Genomic DNA, 20,578 nt, shown 5'->3' with positions numbered 1-20,578 from the left:
CTGGATGAGGAAAAATATTGACAGTCTTATCTAGCACTAAACCCTATGTCCTGCAGTACTGATCCACCGGCCATGATAGACCTACTGGTACAATAGTGCCATGACTGTTGTGGGTAACTAACTGCTTTCTGATTAGATTTGAGGCCTGCTTCTCATGAAAGAGTTTCATTCCTGGTACTACAATTATGGTTAAAAGTCTATATCTGGGGAGATTCATAGGCCCTAGGGTAGGACTTGCTATTGCTATTTTGCTAAATTATCATGCTGTCTACATGCCTTTGAAGAATTTATATTTATATCCATAGATATGGGCTGCACTCAACCTTTGTCAAAGAAGCTTGTTTTGCAATGGACATCAGTCAATGGAGAGATGTATAACTGACCACAGTGCTAAGAACAAGATACTGAATGTTCAACTCTAAATGGGTTATCTACTTTACCTGCTCCCTTAACACACAATACCTAAGTTCAAGGAGCAAAATAGAAGAGAAGGTGGAGACAATACAAGATCCCAGGTATATCGAGGAACACTCTGAAAAGCTTTCTTCTTCATATGGCATGACTATGTTATTCATAAATTCACAGTAGCTATGGCTACCTGCACAAGGCCAACACAAGATCAAGCTAGTCAAAATTCCAACATAGATTGGTGGATGATCTCCAGGTCCCACCCTCTTGTGAGGAACTCTAGGCAGTGGATAGTTTCTAAGGGGAAGAGAATCCTCTTCTTTTTCTTGTTCTTTTACGTTTCTTTTTAAGATGTGACCTCTGGTAAGCTTTGCGTGCTCCAGTGAGTGGTCCCACATTCATGCACATATGGGCAGCACTAAATGGACTTAGTGGCTTATTTATTTAAAAGGCAGAGCATGACGTTGGGAGGGCACGAGGCATGTCTGGGGAGTTGTGGGGGAACTTAAAGGAAGAAAAGAGGTGGATATGATCATATTTCATCGCATGAAATTAACAAAAGTGCAGAAAATGTATAAAGGTATAATAGGAATTTTCCATCCAGATCAGTTGACTTAATACCCATCAGTGCAGTGTTGGGCTAACTCGCCTCACTTTTTAGATGTAAATATCAAGACAGAGATAGAAAGCTTTCATGTCACCTTCCAGGTTTGCACTTAGCACATCATATTCTATCCATTAGCCTCCAACATATCTACAAACAACTCAAACTCTTTAACAAAAGAACGACTACTTGAGGTGAGGTAATTCAAGTATTCCAATAGGCACTTGAATTTATGCATCACCTTATTTTTTGTAAAATAAACATTAGAATTTCAGTTAATTTCTGTCGTGAAATCCATGTTCAATTTTTCAGCTCAAACCAATGTCAAAATGAGTAGGTACCGGTCATCCTCCAGTATCTGTAAGAGTCATTTCCGGTATCCCCACCAGACAATGTTTACACTCGCTATAACGTATGCTCCTGCCCAGATCCCACAACAAAGATCCACCCTAACACTGACATGCCTTTAGGTTAGAATGAACAACCAAGTAGAAGGTAGAAAGAGAATACTATATGCTCGCATCTGAATTTCAGATAAACAGTAAATGATGTTTAAGATCAAGATTCCCCCATACAACATTTAGGTCATAATTATATCAAGCAATAGAATTCAGTATTTACTGAAAATAAAATTTTACTGCTTGAATTGTATTTTACCAGTTAACCTTTGCCCAAAATCTTCTAGTGAATCTGAATCCCTTTTGCAGTCATCAGGAGGAGAATGTGCAGAGGAAGAAGGCTGACGGATCTGTTAAAATACAAAAATGTTACAGAGCTCCTCTGGCCCACACAAGTGTCTGTTTTTACTGCCACAGCCCATCCTGGGTAGAACAAGAACATTATTGGGATGACATACAACCAGGTAAGTCCACGGGGTAGGGAAAAGAGAGATGATGTGGCCATTTACTTCTATCTCATTCTGCTTCTCAACAAGCTCCACTGGAGCTCATTTTTGGCATTTGATGCCTTTTCAATGACTGTGTATGAAGTTAAAAGGAAAATACCAAGGAGCAAAGGAGATAAAGATGGCTGGGCTAAAATAAGCCCCCAAACCACTAAGATGATTACAATGTCAAAATAGATTTTATTTGCTATATTTCTCTAATTTTACATCTTATTTGCTAATAATAAACAGTTACTTTGGGAAAACAGAGTTTCTTTTTGAGATTGCTGAGACAGGCTTATGTTTTCCCCACCATATTTCTAAATTCTTCCTGTGGTGGCCTTGGAGCCAATTTCTGTTTTAGACTCTCACTATATTATGATTCCCTGGTCCCACCAGATACGGAAGCATTCCTTTTGTCAGTGTTTTCCCCTGGGAATAATTCATTTTTAAAGAAAACCATAATTTATTTATCAGAATTCAGGCTGCTATTGCTACACGTTACTTGCAAATATTTTATGAAGTCCCTTTTTCCCCCCTTAACTCTGAAACTCATAACTTGCTTCAGTGAGGGCGAAAACTCTGACTGAAAGATGAAAATGACAAGGACAGTCTCACACCAAGCGTTAAAAAGGGCTCTGACTTGGGGAAATATTGGTGGTTTGGTGACATCCATCTGTATGTATTTCTAGAACAGCAAATATCACATTGTTCCACTTGCCGAAATGTCATAAATTTAAAGCTGGCTTCAAAAGAATACCATCAATGCTGGCTGTGAAATTCCCTTTGACTTAAGTGAGAGAACAATATTACATGCTCTCTTTTGTGCAAGAACTGCTATTATTAAAGCAATTTAAATCAATGTCAGTTTTTCTGGGCCAGTCATATACTCAGGAAGCCTGATTACAAGACTCGGAGCCAGTTGAGTCAATGAAGATACTCAAAAAGTGTCTGGAAGGAAGTATTGAGAGCATCCTATAACTGACTCTTACTCCTGCTTTTTATCATCCCCATCCAAGAAGGTCTTGGTCTAGGGTTGCTTTCATGTCTAAGAAAAACATTAACACAATATGACAATGACAGTATTGGGGACACACTTACTATAAAAGTAATTAAATAGAAATAAGATAATCAGAAAATCTAACACTAATGAGCAGATATGAGATATTAGCAGAATTAAGTAAGAACTCAATCATCATAAAAATTGATGAGCAAAGGAGGAACTATCATTTGAAATGGCTTGCCTGCTGGAATACAAGGAGGACAAGGTGACCTTGACACCCACTTCCACCTCTGTAGTACCATGATCATTAGGCAACCCTCGTCTTGCTTTCATGATCCATCAGTAGATGACAGAAAAAGTATTTACACTTCTGCTTCTGATATCATTTCAGCTTGATATATTTACCATATTGTTTGCTTCAGATAGTATTTAAGGTTGGGGTAATTTGTATTAATGTGGGTGACTTTAAAATTAAAGTCGAATAAGGATGTGCTAAATTAAACATGAATAAAACCATACTAAGGCACATGAAAACTAATCAGTTGACTAAAAGCGATTTTGAAAGCAGAAAAAGAAAGTGGTCCATTAGAGGCTAAAAATGATTCGATAATGGGGAACTATAGAGGCCAGGAACAAACCAAATGACATCTTCAAACTGCTGATAAGAAAACCCCTGACAGACAAACATGTATGTCCGGTAAACACATATTTCAAAATAAAAACAGATCTTAGCATAGAAAGCACTACCCATAGAGACATAAGTGACCTTGGGGCATTCTGTTAAGGGAAGCAAGCCAGAAGCAGAAAAATAAAATACCACAAGCTCTTACTTTGTGGAATTTATAATACTCAAACAAATGCACATCATAGGTCTCAACTTTAAAGTTCCCCTTTTAGCATTTAACAAATAAACAACAATAAATTAGAAAAAAATTGTAAAATATATTGATAACCTTACAAGCACACTGATGTGGGTACTTGTGACAAACTATATTTTTGAGGTGGCATGATGCAGTATCAGAATCATGTCAGCAACTGCATATTTCTATTCAAGTATTTCAAGAACATGTAGGGCATATTTAAGAATTAGAGGCTACTCAATATGACAAACAGGATCCAGATACTTCCAGAGCTCAGCCTCATTCACAGATGACAGACAGCAAGCAGGGACTTGGGCTCTGAGGTCAGATAGATTGAATAAAACCCTAGTTACATCACCTGGGGTGTAGTCCTTAATCTCCCACAAGCCTTCCCTTTCTCTTCTGAAAATTATAGATAATGATAGCACTTGTCTCATCAGGTTAAGCAAGATATTGACATCAGAGTGTTAGTCCTGTTGCTGTATGTTTGTCAAAAGCAAGAACTAAATTTTCTCTACATCCCTGTAAATAAATACATTTGATTTGGGAAGTGCAGATCAATCCAACTTGTGATGATCACAAGAAGCCTTTGAACATTGCTGAAGTCCCTGGAGATTTATCCTGCAAAGCTACCAAGATAAGATTGAAAAGTTCAAATCGCTACACCAGACCTGAACCCCCTATGGTTCAGGAGTCTTTGCTTACAAATATATATGCCTGAGCAAAGTTTTCAATTTGTTCCTTTTTAAAATTCATAGCTTCCCCTCCATTGCACCCAGATATTTCTTATTTCCCTTCTCTGGATTGACAACAAATATTGATTTTGATGGTGAGAGATTTCTCTCCAGAGAAGCCAAAGGAGTTTTTTTCCCCTTTCTAATAACGGCTTCTTTAAATGTCATTTAAGCTGTTTGGTTTTCTGGTCACTAGATGCATAGATAGATAGCAGAAAAAGAACCTAAAAGACTGACTGGAGTTGAGACCATCTGCCTCCTGATGCAATTGAAGATTGGAGTAATTCCTCTCTTCACTTACTTTGACTTCCAATTTCAACAAATCCAGTTTTAAAATAACTTATCTGCAATCTTACTTTTCAATAAATTATTCATAACTATATAAATGTAGGGTAAGTGTGACACATAATTTAGATGTAATTGTCATTGATACTAACCACAAAAATCTTCTAAGATGAGACAAAACTTAAGAGTACATTTGTTCCCATTTAGCATGCTCTTATCATAATGGGCTCAAGGAAGAATGTTTAACTTCTACTTTCATGGGGGGAAAATACAGTTGTTACATTGGGAGCAACCTCTTAAAGATTGCCACAAATCGTAAGGGTGTGATCTGCACAAATATTTCCTTTACATTACATTTGTTTCACAAAATTTCAAACCAGAGAAGTGAATCTTTTCACCCCATGAATATTAGGCTCACAGTAGAACTTTTCATTCCGGGAAGGTGAGGCTCACACTAGAAGGATATTGGCTGAGAATGCAGAGTTCTGGCCATCACAACGCCACCATTCAGGAAGTAAAACATCACAGCATAGCACCTGAGGCCCGGAACTTCCTCCTTGCCATCCATCACTGAATGTGTTCTGTACTTGCCTTAAAGAAATAGCTGCGTGGAAGAAAGAGGTTCAACCTCACACACACACACACACAAACACACACACACACACACACACGCACACGCACACGCACACGCACATGCACACGCGCAGAGAGGGGGGGGTCTATGTGAAGTGTGCTTTGTGGTTGTTTTCCTTCCTTGTGGAGGAGCACAGATCATGTCCCACCAGGAGAGGGAGTGGCCCATGCTGATGACCTGTGCCATTACAAGATGGCCCTGGGGGAAGCTACGAAGGTGAGGTTTCTAGTGTTTACTAAGAAAACCAATTGGCTGCCCAAACTCACACCGGATGAGGTCATCACACTAGCAGACTGTGCCCAAGAGGGGATAGGACACTAGATACATAATAGGAATACCTTTAAAATTATTGGGTGATTCTTTTCCCACCCTGTGTTTTTATTACTTTAAGAGGGCTTTGCTGTTGAACAATAAACGGGATCTTGCTTTACTTGACTCCCCTTTGCTTCTGATTGTCTCCAGGTTTCAGGGAGGCTGCAGGATGGGCAAACAATGCACTCCACTCTCTCCAATCTCAACGGGGGGAGGGGGCAGAGACCCCAACACTTCTTTTTACTATCAATAATTTCAAGACTCTGCTTCTCAATGCCAGCACCTAAACCATAACCAATTATTTTTATGAAAGGAAAGTGTGAAATGGAGAGGGACATGAATACAGTCCCCAAATTCTGTCATTTACCGGTGTTTTGCTGTTAAAACACCCTTCAGCATCCTTCCCAGATGCTAGCTTGGGTGTCTGCCAACCTAAGACTATGCTATTTCTATATAATTTCTCCCACATGTTAATAAATGGCCTGATAGTAATAAATGGCCTGAATGTATAGCATGAATATTTATATTTAATTTCAGTATGTCGTGTATATTAATTTATGTTAATTAGCATTAGTATATTAAAGAAAGCAAAGACAGCTTTAGCTCGTCAGTGAATTTCAGCTCTTGCTAAATGAAAAAGGGTGTCAAATACCCATGTTGAATTACTTAAAAATAAAAGGCTCATCTCCCTGCACTAGTAATGTACTTTATTGCATCCTGGATTTCACAGTCTAAAATGATTAGCAGCTCACCAAGAACTGTGAGAATTATTCAAAAGAACTGGAAAAGGGGAAACAGGATATAGTGTGAAAGTCATATAAAGAACATTGAATTATACTTAGGAACTTTGCTTCACAGAGCTCACAAAGGGGGGAGCCCATTGCTTTTTCTCTCAGCTCAATGAGAGGGATACTTTATCAAGCACTTCTGAAAGTAAGGCATCCTGCTGATTTTATTTTTGTTAAGCAAGGAACAAAGCATATTGCTTTATTAACAAGAATGCATTAAAGTCATGGACACCCAACACAGAAATCAACTGAAAAAAATCATAATTGCTCTATCTGACCACCCTAAAATGTCACTGGCTACAATTAATGTAGAGTTGAAAGACAACTGGCAGAAATATGACTAAAATTGCATGCCAGTGTGATCATGATTTGATTCTCCAATAACCATAATACTGTGATACTCTATTCATTGAATAGTGCATCTTCCTCTTGATACAGTAACATGGCAATTTTGGGAAATGACTTCTGGAAGTTTTAAGAGCTCTCTGAATCATGCAGTCAATCTAAGTTACTTTCCCCATTAGGACATACTGTGTGAAATCCATATTCAATCACCACTTTATTTAGCTAGATTGCAAATGGGAGTTTAAACAAGAAGCCATACAGCCCTTGTTTTTCCTGAGGAGATGAAAGAGTTTTAGAAAGCCTCAAATCACGCATGGCAGTCTGCAGTGACCAGATTATGGGTCTCAAATACAAGTCAGATTGACACCTGTGAACATAACTGTCCATTTGTTCCCATGGCTCCTGGCCATGACCCATCCCTTCCCAGTTCCACCCTCATGGGGTTGAAGCCATATGTGGGAATCCATCTCTTATGTATGAACTGTCTCTGCCATATAATATATACAAAAAGTGAGGCAATAAAGTGACTAGAGCATGATTTCTTCATTAGTAGGACTGACAATACAGTGTTGTGGTTGAAAATGTAGGCTCTGGATGCACACAAATTGAGGAATTGCCCCTGACACTTACTATGAAGCTGGTGACAAATACATTAACCTCTTTGCACTCAATTTCTTAACTTGCAAAATGAGAAAAGGCCGTCTTTTAGAGATCTTCTCACATTTCCCAAAGATGTACCCTCCTATCGTCCGCTGCACAGTGTGAGAGGCTTCAAGAATGTAAATGATGAGAATAAGAAACAAGGTTGAACAGAAGAAAGCACGTCTTAACTCCTCAACCTTGCAAACTCTTCCTTATTCTCTGTTCTGGTTTAGATCTTTCTTTAGAAGCCCACGAAAGTTTGTGTGTTTCAGGCCAGGACACCAATGCTTAGAAACTGATGACTCTACCTTCATTCCCAGTGAAGAAGGTTAACAGTCACATGTACTCTGTGGCCTTTTCCTCTCCCATATGTTGGCCTAGTCTTTTTTAAAGCAACACATATTAAATTACATATGAGGGTATTGTTTTGTGCTAACCTCCTTGATCCCCACAGACAGCATCAAGCCATATTCCTTAACCATGCTTTTCATCCAACTCAGCTTCCAAAACGGAGAAAAACTTTTTTAAATGGAGATTCACAACCAACCAATCGAAAAGGCTGCATTTACCTGAGTCAGGTATGAAAGAACACCTTTTTAACCCATTAGTTGCTAATATAGTAAGGAAGTCTCCTCTAACTCTTACCAGTAAACTACCAATCTGCTTGTGTTCTTCTTTCTGCTTTCTTGAATCCTTTCCTGTCTAGAAAACAAAACCGCAGCTCAGCTCACTGGAGCATTTGACTTTGTAGAACAAGGAATTCCTTCATTCTAGAATTGCAAAGAAAAGCCAAGCCAATTCTTCTACCTAAATGTATTGTCGTTATGTCTTTTGACATCTGCTATGCATAAAATAATTAATACTTTATTTGAACCATGATATATTTAATGATACTAAGAAATCAATAAAGAGATGATGAAATCTTTGACTAGGGTCATGGTCATCATGAAAATAGCAGCCACTGTGTGGAGAATGTGCTTTCTATGCAAATATATGTGAAGAACCCTCAACAGAACAAATGGCTAAGACAAGGTTTGGGGTTATTTTGTGTCTTGCAATACTATTGCATATGTAAATATCTATTGACCAGCAACCTGACTTGGAACAAAAGAATACAAAATTGCAACCTTGATACAAGGACAGAAGCATAGGACCCAAAAATAAACAAATAAATAAAGGGGAAGAATTATAGGGAGAAAATGCTTTACTGCTCACGGCCAACCCAAAACAAATGTATGGATTGTGAGAGAAAACGCCAAGGAGAGGAATTGTGATAGTGAAGGGGGTATTTATCTTTCCCTCTGCACATAGCCTCCTACGAAGCACAAAGCAGTGGATGTGAAAAATGAATTCCACATGGGAAGAAAGGACACCTGCTACAATCTTGCCCCTGGAGGAATTGAACATAAAAAGAAACTGTAGAAACAATGCCACCATGAATGCTTGAAATGAACGTGCCTTCCCATTCTCCTATCCCCATTCCTCTGCCTCCACTTCTGCCTTTCATGCCAACATCTTTATCAGCTTTTTGTTTTCATTCATGTAACAAAAGCCAAGGAAGAATAGTGAAAATGATTATGTAAATGCAAAAGAAAATGTCTATTTTTGACCAGAAATGACATTACTCTCTGCATTCCAACTGGATCTGATTCAAAGAGCAAGAGAAGAAGGAGGCGAGAGGAGTGAGCTTAATTGAAATATAAAATGAGAAAAGGATATAAACTGTGCTTTCTCTCTTCGACAGGAATGAAATTTACATTTTTTATTTAAAAAAAAAAACAGAACATCTAACATTTCAGCACACAGGCTGCTTCTGTTTTTGCCGCCATCATGAACAGCAATGTAGAGCAGAAGTTGCTTTTGGTTTGAAATATGGTAGACTGGGAAATATTTACCATCCACAAGCATATCCTGAAACTACCATTATACAGATTTGTTTAACCAGAAATTAGGAATTCTAAACGGTCCCCCGAGTCTGCTACAATCATTGACTCAGCTTCTACATTGCTAAACCACTTCCTATGCAAGAGTTAGTTCTGCTACATTAACTATGAAAGGTCATGCAAACCCAAACAGATTTTCCACTAGCCTTGTAATAGGTGTCCTAACCATGCTTCAGATCTACTGTGTTGAGGTAAGGATATGTACGTTTGGCACACATCTTCAATTTCAACACAGGGACAGTGAAGGCAAATAGATTTCTGTAAATACAAGGCCAACTTTGTCTTTGTATCTTGTTCCAGGACAGCCAGAGCTATATAATGAGACCCTGTCTTTTAAAAATAAGATAGTGAAATAAAATAAAAAAAATAAAGAAGCCAAGAGCCCAGGAACAATCAGCCCTCGTGTCTTCATATTTAAGAACATTATTGTATAGATTCCATTTGACTGATACCATATTTCAGATATCAAGAAATTGTTTCCATATGCAAACATCTTCTATAAACAACTAAAATACAATTATCAAAATGAGTAAATACCTTGTTCAGTAAACTTAGATCTTCACAAAGAAATAAGATAATGTTCAGGACATGACATTGTGCTAAAAGAAATACAAAAGGAATGGGCTGTTTCAAAGACGAAAGAGTTGAAACTATGCAAAAACTGATGGAGAGAAGCAAAAGAGTCCAGATCTTGAACTGAAATATTCTGGGCATGTAGGTCAGAATTTTGAAGGTTCCATTTGAGCAGTCTTTTAACAGTAAAGAAATATGAAAGACTAAAGCAAAGTTAGCAGTAGAGAAAACAGCAAGTGAATTGGTCCAAGAGCTCGGCCTGAGATAAGGTAGATGGGACTTGAAGATGAGCTTGCAGAAGCTAAAAAGAGTGCCTTCTGATCTTGTTTTTCTGCCTTTTTCTTTCCTGCCGCTCAAAAGTGCCGTGTGCTTGAATGAAGATATTCTTTTGTTGGTGGTGGTGTTGCTATTATTTTTATTGCTATTGGTATTAGTATCTTTGTTGTTGTTCTTGCTGTTGTAGAGACAGAGACCTCTGTACCTCAAGCTGGCCACAAATCAGCTATATGGCTAACGTTGTACCTGAGACCGACCCTAATCCTCCTGACTCTATGTCCCATGTGCTGAGATTAAATGAATACAGCAGAACATAAAGCTGAAGGATGCAGTCAGTGGAACTGTCCAGTGAAGACGGCCAGCTGAGTCTCAGAGAGCTGAAAAGTGAAGGAATGTCTTCATTCCAGTCACTTTTCCCACTGTCCCTCTTAACATTAGGAACTATTCCTTCCCCCTTATGCTTCCAGGCCTGAAGTAGGAACGGCCACCCACTATAAGACGCGTGATTTTGTACCGTGTAGTGCAGTAGCATGGTGTGCTTTCTCGACTCTAGCTGTTATATCTAGTCCCATACATAAATAACCGCCTTTTGTACCAAAGCTCTGACAATTCACTCACAATGAATGTGCCAACCTCATACTTGCCTAACCTCCAAACTTGCGTGTAGAATAGAGTCGTAATTTGCGGTTTGAGTCTCAAGAAGACAATGCACGTGAGATGACTCAATGTACACAGTAAGCACTCTATGATTATCATCTTTAGGAGAAATGATTGACTCACCAATGCACTGAACGTCACTTTAGTGGCATCAAGATTGATGCTTCACAGCTTTCTTGGTTACTGGGCAACAGCGGCCATGCCAAGATGCAGGGGTTTTTTGTTTGTTTGTTTGTTTGTTTTTTGTTTTTTGTTTTGCTTTACACTGTAAAAGGTAAATGTAGTCAAATAAAATAATGGACTCTCTGCTTCTTCATCTTCCCATGAAAATGCAGAATGGCATGTCGTGAATATGAATAAGATTAGCGTAGACAGTCTGATTAGGTTAGAGCAGGTGTGATTCCACACACAAAATGAAAGCTCATAAAGAACGAATGCTGTAAAATCAGTTTTTGCTTCATTTGTATCCACTTGATAAATGTTAAAAACAAAAATGTTTCAGTTAACCGAAAATTGCAAGCCAGTCACCAAACTGACAGGAAGAGTGGCTCAATTTCCTATACTGAAGTGCTTGTTTGTAAGGAGGCATTAAATATTTGTTTCTCCCAAAAAGGTGGAGATACTGAAATCTGTATGACCAAATATCAGATCTGAACATACACTACTATTTTAGTAAACACTTCATGCTTCTCAGAGAATATTCAAGTGCATTTTCTGATTAATTTGTTGTAAAATCAGGAAGACATTTTTGTTGGGAGAAGGATTATGCAGAGCCCAGTGGTTGACCTAAGCTGTCATTATTAGGGATCCAGATAGTTTGTTTTGTGAGATAAGATCTCCCACTGGGATCTGGAGCTCAAAGATTATACCAGGCTGAATAGGCCACAAGCCCCAGCAATTCTCCTGTCTCTATCTCCTACTGCTAAAACACTCCCAGCTTTGTTCACGGTGTTGGGGTACTCAGGTTTTCAGAGTGCACTAACAGTCATCTCCTGTGACTCTAAATGGGAAAATATTTAAACGAAGTTTAGGTTTCCTATAAACACAATGTATGTACATACTATTATCTAATTGGAATTGCCTCCAAGATCATAAGCTTTATGTTTACCTGGATAATCTCAGGAGAACTTTGGGCAGGAGTTGTGATTTTCTCAATAGGAACTGTCAGCTTGGAGTCACTCAGTTCAGGCCACACTCTTGGTTCCACAAGAGTTCCAGTCAGTGCATGTTTTTTTTTATGTTAATCACAGCAAAATAAGCAGCTGGTAAACTAGAAGCTTCGAGTTTTCATTTAACCTTGCCCCTTGCAGGAAAATTTAATCATCCTTACAAAATTGGACACTCCGTCTTGAAATTAACATGGCACTAAGTACAAAGTTAGAATTAGAGACTTGAAGTGTGTACTTTTCACAAAGTCCCCAAATTCACACCCTGTCATTTTTCCTTCTTACCTTGAGGGAAGAGTATCTCTATTTGTAAGGTAAAAGTTTCCTTGGGCGATAAATTTACTGGAGCCAGTAAGCAAAGCTATCGGAAGGTTTTTGTCAAATGGCAGATGTCAGAAGTCATCTGATGAGAGGCTGGCTGAAGCAGAACTGGGGAAAGAGAAAACATTTAACTTACATTGTCTATCCTGAGGCTCGAGAATTTTAAGTACAAACCTTCTAATCAATCACTTTGTTTTCCTTCTGCTATCATGGGTGTTCTTTAGAGTTATGGAAAATAATAGGAAAAAAAACTTCTTTTCTTCCCTTTCTTTACTTTACTTTACAACCTGGTCTCAGTTCCCACCCCCTCCTCTCCTCCAAGTCCCTCCCTGCACCCCACCCCCTCTGTTCCCATCCCCCAAAACACTCTTCCTCCATTTCTGTTCAGGAAACAGCAGGTCTCCCATGAATATCAACAAAAGATGGCATGCCAAGTTGCAGTAAGGCTAAGTACTTCCCCATGTGTTAAGCCTGGGCAAGGTGACCCAGTATGAGGAGGGGGGTCCCAGGTGCCAGTAAAAGAGTCAGAGACAGCCCCTGCTCCCACTGTGAGGAGTCCCAAAAGAGGACCAAGCTACACAACTATAACATATAGGCAGAGTAGCGAGGTCAGTCCCATGCAGGCCCCCAAGTTGTTGGTTCAGTCTCTGTGAACCCATATGAGCCCAGGTTAGTTCATTCTGCGCATTTTCTTGTGATGTCCTTGGCCCCTGTGGTTCCTACAATCCTTCCTCTCCCTCCTCTTCTGCAGGATTCCCTGAACTCTGCCTAATTTTTGGTGGTAAACATACTTCTTTTTTGTCCCACCAAAACCTGTTAGAATAAACCGCATTTCTGTGCTTATGAAACTTCCTTCTTTGGATAGGTAACTGGTTCCTCGCTATTCTCAACTTAGAATTGGTTTATTCTTCATTCATTCATCTTGAACATCCATTTATATAATGTTTAAGCATTAAAATAGCTTCAAAGGAAAGGATATGAAATTTTATTAAACAGACATGGATGGTTCTTTTCATGAAGAGTATTAATAGCCCCCGAGATGCAAACAGTATTGCCAAGCTAAGCAAAATAACCATTTACTCAGAGTTATATTGGGATTCTGAAAAAGAGGTAGGGAAAAAAATGGGCCCTCGCCCTTGCCATGCTTTTATTTAACCTAGTACTTATGCTGAGTGTAAAATAGACTATCAAAAACAAAAGGAATAGAAAGTGCCATGATACCAATATCAGACTCTGTGTGTTGTCAAATTCCTCCTGCGTGGGAGGTTAAAGCAATTGCAGCACTTCAGGGAGAAGCGTCCAAAGGGAATCTGACAAGGGCAGTTTTTCCAGATGAGGGCATTAATGCACATGCATTGTCTGTAGCCAGTAAGCTTGCAACACATCTTTTGGAAACACACTAAACTCGTCATTCTTCTCCAAACATTTTCCACTCACATTCTTTAAGAAATCCACTGCACTGGCTTTTGAGGCACCTAGAGCATTTAGGGTTAACTTCCCAAAGCCTGACAATTTTTAATGACCCAATTTCTAAGTGGAAAGTGAAGAAAAACAAATTTCACAACAAAATCCTGCAAGCACAAAAGCGATGACACTTCTAAAGTAAGCTCTCGCGAAGCTCCGGGGTATCCTTAATGCTCACAGATCTTGTCTTCTTATGGATTTAACAACTGTGCTTTAATCTGCTTAAGTTCTGGTACTCCTATCTTCTTCTATCCCTTTTGATAGAACTAAACAAGCTCCCGGAGACGGTGCTGTCCCTGAGATTGCAAATTAAGGAATTATGAATCAAAAGAAGATAAAGAAGACCTGTGACATTCATAACGTTTATAAATGGCCATCCTGGACTGGTTGAAAGTCACAGGTGGGCTCCATGGAAGAGAAAAGAATAAGATAAGAAAAACATATGACTCTCCATTCCAAAGGTAGAGAGTAGGAAGTAGGGGCTGGAGGAGAGGGAGGAGGCAGCTACCCTTGTGGACTAGCTCTTTTCCTCAGCCAGACTGAACAACTTGAGATATACCGTGCTCCCCGTTCCCCCATCATGGTTATCCCCCACCAATGAGTATATATTTCCCTTTTCTTTTTATTATTTCCTCTTTTCAATGATTTATTTAATTTTTATTTTATGTTCATTGGTGTTTTGCCTGCCTTCAGGTCTGTGTGAGTGTGTTGGATCCCCTGGAACTGGAGTTGCAGACAGTTTTGAGCTGCCCTGTGGGTGTTGGGAGTTTAACCTAGGTGCTCTGGAAGAGCAGCCAGTGCTCTTAACTGCCGAGCCATCTCTCCAGCCCCTTTTCAGTATTTTCAATCTGATCATAGCAGTATAATGAATATATTTTGTAATCCTGGAAAATATTTACACTGGTAAAGACAAACATCATGTTATTTACATTAATAGTAGGCCAACAGCTGTTACAAAAATGACCATGATTTATAATAATTTAATCCATATTTCTACAAAATAGAATTTTATTTTTAAATTACATTCAATGTCATGCTTAAGATAAGTGAATCGCATCAAAATGGCAATATTAAAGTATTACTCAACTTATTGTTCAAGTTTCTTATAGTTCTGTGCATCATTCAAAACTTCAGAAAATAATTTATTACCAGGAACAAAGTCTGAGCTTTTGAAACTACATACTGCAACTGAGGTCATTCAGGCTGTCTTGGAAGAGAAATGATGCTCAGATTTGTGTAAATTAGGTTTTCCAACAAGTATACTAGCTTCTTTGAAAATGAACAACCCATTTTGACAAATAGTGCATTTTATTAGAATATGGAACATTCAATAACAACAGTTGAACACGGCTCATTTATAGGCAACAGGTATGAGTACTAGAAAATTTGTAGCTTATCTGATCTACTTCCCTTGAGATACATGTGTATCTAATATGTATTTTCTTACTAAGTGTTGAAACATTTGTGAGGTCTCCGCTGCTGTATTATCCAATAAGCTAGCCACCAGATACACAGGATCAGCTACACATCAGTTTAAAATAATTAAGGTACATAGAATAGAACTAAATAAGTTTACAGCGGCAGTGTCCCTGAGGTTGCCAATTAAGATGTTATGATTCAAAAGAAGACAATGTGGCTAATGGACATTGTATGACATGGTCCATGTTTAGACACAGTCACAACACTTTGGCCAGGACTGGTGTACAGGTTCTCATTTCAAAACTGTAGTCCTTCAGCTTAATCTGGATTTCTGCTTGAAGCTTAAAATTGCAAAACAAGATTCTGTGATTATTTGTATCCACATTAGGCTTCTAGATGTGATGGTTCTCTCTGAGAATTGTGCTAAAATAAAGATACTGCTTCAGAATATCTGAGGTGGAACTCGACTCTAAAGTTCAAATCAGCTCCCAGGATTCAGTTCATAGGCCATATTTCAAGCAAGAATCTAGAGAAAATTAAAATGTGTGAGATCACATAGACATAGCTGAGGTACCAAGACCAATATATATCCATAAAATAGACCTCATGAAAAAAATATAACTTAAAACCACTCATTTTTTGGGGGGGTGGTCATTTAAAAGGTTTGTGCATCCAAATGTTGGAAGAGTCTGGGGTGAGAAAAAATTGCTTGCAGATGAAACTGTGTTTCCAAATATTAATCATTGAAATGAGAGGGTAGAAGATAGTGGGTATAAAAATTATAAATATGACTCAACAAATATTTATACAACTAAAATGAAGTAGTAAGTGGGCATGGTAAAAAACTGAAACATGATAGAAAGATGAATGACTGACCCTAAATTTTCCCTAGGACTTATCATTAGAAGCAACAATTTGGTGAAGAATACCTTGCTGCAGAAGATGAAGTAAGAATTGCCAAGAGAATAAAAAGGCTAAGTTGCCTGAGATGAAAGGAGCTGAGAATTTGAAGCTATGAGAGTACCTGAGAACCAGTCAAAAGGAAAAGATATAACAGGAAATGACTCAATGATTAAGAGAGATTACGGTGATATATTGTTCATGCTCTAATAAAGCTTGCCTCCAGATCAGAATGCAAATCTAGCCACAACCATGGAGGCCAGGCAGTGGTGGCACACACCTTTAATTCCAGCAGCCACACTATTTAGCCATGGAAGCCAGAAAGTGGTGGCACAGATCTTTAATCCCAGGATTCAGGAGACAGAGGCAGATGGATCTCTGTGAGTTCAAGGCCACCCAGGGCTACATGAGAGTGAATCAGTCTACAAGAGAAACAGCTCATGCCTTTCATCCCAGCACTAGCCAGGAACATACATAAGATAGGAGCAGGGTCTCAGAGCTGGCAATTAGTCTCCAGCCAGGTTGAGGATTTTGGTGGAGAGCATTGCAGTCTACGCAGTCTGAAGAGCAGTGCAGTTTGGAGATGTAATCAGAGGACATGATCACCCCTTCAGTCTGAGCATTGGGAGAGGTAAGAACTGTTTAGTGGCTGGCCACTTTGCTTCTCTGTTTTTCAGCTTTAACCCCAATATCTGTCTCTGGGTTTTTATTATTCATGCTACAAAGCTTCCTGCTTTTCCAGAGTACTTAACAAAATAGCGTCTGTGTGCTTCATTGGGGCAGAGAAGGGTGGTGGGACCAGTCAAGCCAGAAAAACCTCAAGTAACAAAATGGCACCAGCAACGTTTGGCATAAATTTCCACTTAAAACTCGACAAAATTTAAAAAGGGATAAAGAAAAAAATGAAGAACTTCCCAAGCTCTTCCTTGATTTCCTCAATGTAAGACACTTGCCCTCCCTACCAAAGGCAGAAAGTTATAGATCTTTTGATGAGACAGGATCTGAAGAGTCGAGCAAGCTGCCCCACCAGCCGGTGCTGCTGTTCCTCGGGGACCCATACGTCTTGCCTGCAGCCAGTGATTTTCCAAATGTGGCCATCGAAGGAGTTCTTCATGGAATATTTTACTCTCACCTGAAGCTCAGGTAGAAACCCTACCTGGCCGGATGAAGCTGAAGCAAGTTTCAATGTCAATGGCAAGAAAACTGATAGCTCTACCAACTTACCTGAAACTCCATGACACCATAGCTCTAGCTAGCGGGAAAATTCACAGTCCTAGCTTCCTTCAGAACAGGGGCGTTCTGAACAACTCTGGTGCCTTTTTTTCAGACCTTGACAATACTCATCTTTACGCCGTGAGGTTTTTTCTCAGAGGGGGATACTGTATTCAGGGGTGCTGGCACCAGAAGAGGGTCCTGGGACCCAGTGTGCTAAGTATGAGGAAAAAGCCACACTGGAAATTGAGTTGTGCTGATAATAGAATGCATTGAAGAATAGAATACATTTCGTTTCCATTACAGTGGAGTTGCCTCCCACCTGCAGGTTGGCCTCCAGCATCAGTGCTTGAGGTGAAATGGGGTGTTGGCACTATCCGTGAGAGTCCCCTAGAAAGACACTATGCGGGAAGTCTGGCCTCCCATTTTTAACTCTAGTGTTGGAAAGTACGAGTGCTCCTCTGAAGACCAGCTACACCCCTGATGAAGTCCCAGGGCCATTTCCTATAGAAAGTACACACTTTGAACACTAGAATCACACTGCAAAGTTCTTGATCCAGTTGGAGTCAGGTGTGAGCTGACAGTGGTTGCAACAGGAGCAGATAGACTGTTTGTGTCAGGGTTTCCTCCACGGTGTACATTATCAGGATATTACCACAGGCTTTTGTGTGGTTGTTCTTATAGGTTCCTTTTCACTGGCATCATGTATGGATTAATGTGAGTTTGGTGTTTGCTGCTGTCTCTCCACTGGATGTCACACAGATGGTCATCTTTTGCTCAGTGACAGAGCCCAGCGTGTGTCCCACCTGTGTGTATGTGCTGATGAACAACCTACTTGTGGTTATGGATTTTCATAAATTTAAATGTTGGAGAAAATATTGACAATTGAAAGTACCATGTCATGAATTTTTATTAGAGCCCAAACCTACAGATTGAAACCCTGCTGCAAACCTTTAAAAGATACATTTTTATGATTGATTGTGTAATTACATGTTAGGAATAAAGTAATCAAGTGTTATCAGCATAAAACATAACTAAATGGTGAAGTATTATAGATACTTTTTAATGTTTTTTTGTTACTAGCTATTTTGAGTTAAATAAAAACAAATAAAAAAAAAAGAATCTTCCTGACTCAGCATAAGTGGCAAAAAAAAAAAAAAATGCAAGGCTCTTTTAAGGGGCCCTGCTAACAATTCAGTGGTGTGTTCGAGCAGCTGGCAGTGGTAGTCACCACATCTCCAAGCCAGCAGCATGCTGTTTGATGGCAGCATAGACCAAGGTGGTGAGCACAACTCTCAGTCCTGGCAATAAATGTACCCTCCTCCATCTTGGAAAGACAGCTGCTAAAACAACCATGGCTTTTATTTTAGCAATTTTGTTTAGCAGATAAAAGACTCGTGGCCAGAAAAAAATAAAGATATACAGTAAAGACAGATTCAGAGGGAAAAAGTAAAACCTCTAAAGTTTACAATGTGTTTAAAAATGTACGTAGTCTTGGGAGAGAAAAAGAAACAGGATGAAGTGGTTTTAAAAAAAGAAAGAAAGAGAGTAGCTGGGTGTGGTAGCACATACCTTTAATCCCAGGACTCCGGAGGCAGAAGCAAGCAGATCTCTGTGATTTCAAGACCAGCCTGGTGTACAGAGTGAGTTCAAGGGTAGCCAAAGCTAAACAGACAAACCCTGTCTCAAAAAAGGAAAAAATAAAATTAAAAATGAATACAGTAATAAAAAATGGAAAGTACACAGAGAGTCTGGATACTGTATGCTATTAGATTGTCTTTAAATTGTTTTACTGATGAGGAAATAGGAACAATTGCTAAAAACAAAGGCTGCTGGATTATCCAACGTATATATTTTAAAAATGTTTTGACTTCGAAATTTAAGTATAAGGACAGGTTACTTGGGAAAAGAGTTTTTGCTTGTGTTTCCACAGAAAACATAAAGCATTCCTTCCAGAATAATATGGTTTGATGAAGCCTCCCTCCCCCGCACCCAAACCATGTCCCAGGAGCTCCAACATCTAAAATAGCTGAGACAATACAGCCTTACAGACTACAAAAACAAGGACCTGGCCAGGTTCTGTGTTTTTTCATGATTCCCATGGTATGGACAGCGCCCCCACCCAGCAGGAAGCAGTTTGGAATGCAAAACACACAAATTCCCAAATATTGTTTATAATTTTTTTCATTTAAATGGGATTGGTTATAAAATGTTTAATGATCACAACTAATCTCATTTTAGAGGTAAAGGGGGATTATGGCATAGAAATGAATACTTTGTCTTTGAATGGATTTTCAATAGATAGATAGTCTTCAAACCTTTCAAAGACTTACAGAAAATGGCATTTCTGGTTTCCAGTTTTTCATGGCAGTGAGACACAACTGCTTCTGGTTGTCAGAAAGGAGAATGGGCATCAAAGAAACTCATTCTGGAATTTGCTTTCTATATGGTGAGACTAGCCATTTGGGCAAGAAACCGTTCTTGCCTGAACTGTTTGACTGTTGCTGTATAAACTGGACATGGAGGACCCACAGGAAAGTGACTGCTAAACTTGCAAAACAAGATGGACAGTCCTGAAGGGTTCCTGCTTCACGGAAGAGTCTGCCAGACACTCTGCAGGACACAGAGAAAAATGACTGATAAACTCCCAGTACAGATGGGACAGTTTCAAGTTTCCTGCTTTGCTGAAAAGTCTGCCAGACACATTACGGCCTATGGGCTGAAGATGGGTGCTCCAACATTTGAAAAGAACTTCTGGTGCCTGACCAGGCAGCGAGTTGTCTCTGTCAATTCTAGAGTTTATATATTATCCTTCTGTGCTCTTTGATGGAGTTGAAGACAGACAGTTATATTTATTGTTTTCCTTAGTTATGATAATAGATAAGTTACATATAAGACTTTACATTCACAAAGATAAGATAGATGATAGAATATTTTCTTTAAATCTTACTAAATGTTAATGGACTAAATATTGTAACTATAGTTCTTACCAACTGTTTTGTTATATGTAAATATAATTTGACTATATTAAAGTTAAAACCTTTCATTTTATTTAGACAGAAAAGAGGAGATGGTGGGGGAGGTCCTTCAGTGTATATGTCTCTCTTACTGGTTAACAAATAAAGCACTGTTGGCCAACAGGGAAGCAA

General features: G+C 39.1%; 1 long non-coding RNA gene across 1 annotated transcript; it reads right to left on the bottom strand.

The window, feature by feature from the left end:
- Positions 1–1,668: 1,668 nt before the first annotated feature.
- On the bottom strand, positions 1,669–19,060 carry LOC107980044. Its single transcript, XR_003484938.2, has 3 exons — positions 19,002–19,060; positions 12,399–12,542; positions 1,669–1,760 (listed from the first exon to the last, which is right to left on the bottom strand). It is a non-coding gene; the product is annotated as an uncharacterized LOC107980044 (long non-coding RNA).
- Between the last annotated feature and the right edge of the window lie 1,518 nt (positions 19,061–20,578).

Source organism: Cricetulus griseus, chromosome 4 (genome assembly GCF_003668045.3).
Source record: "Cricetulus griseus strain 17A/GY chromosome 4, alternate assembly CriGri-PICRH-1.0, whole genome shotgun sequence".
NCBI lineage: Eukaryota > Metazoa > Chordata > Mammalia > Rodentia > Cricetidae > Cricetulus > Cricetulus griseus.
This window is presented reverse-complemented; position numbering and strand designations above follow the sequence as displayed.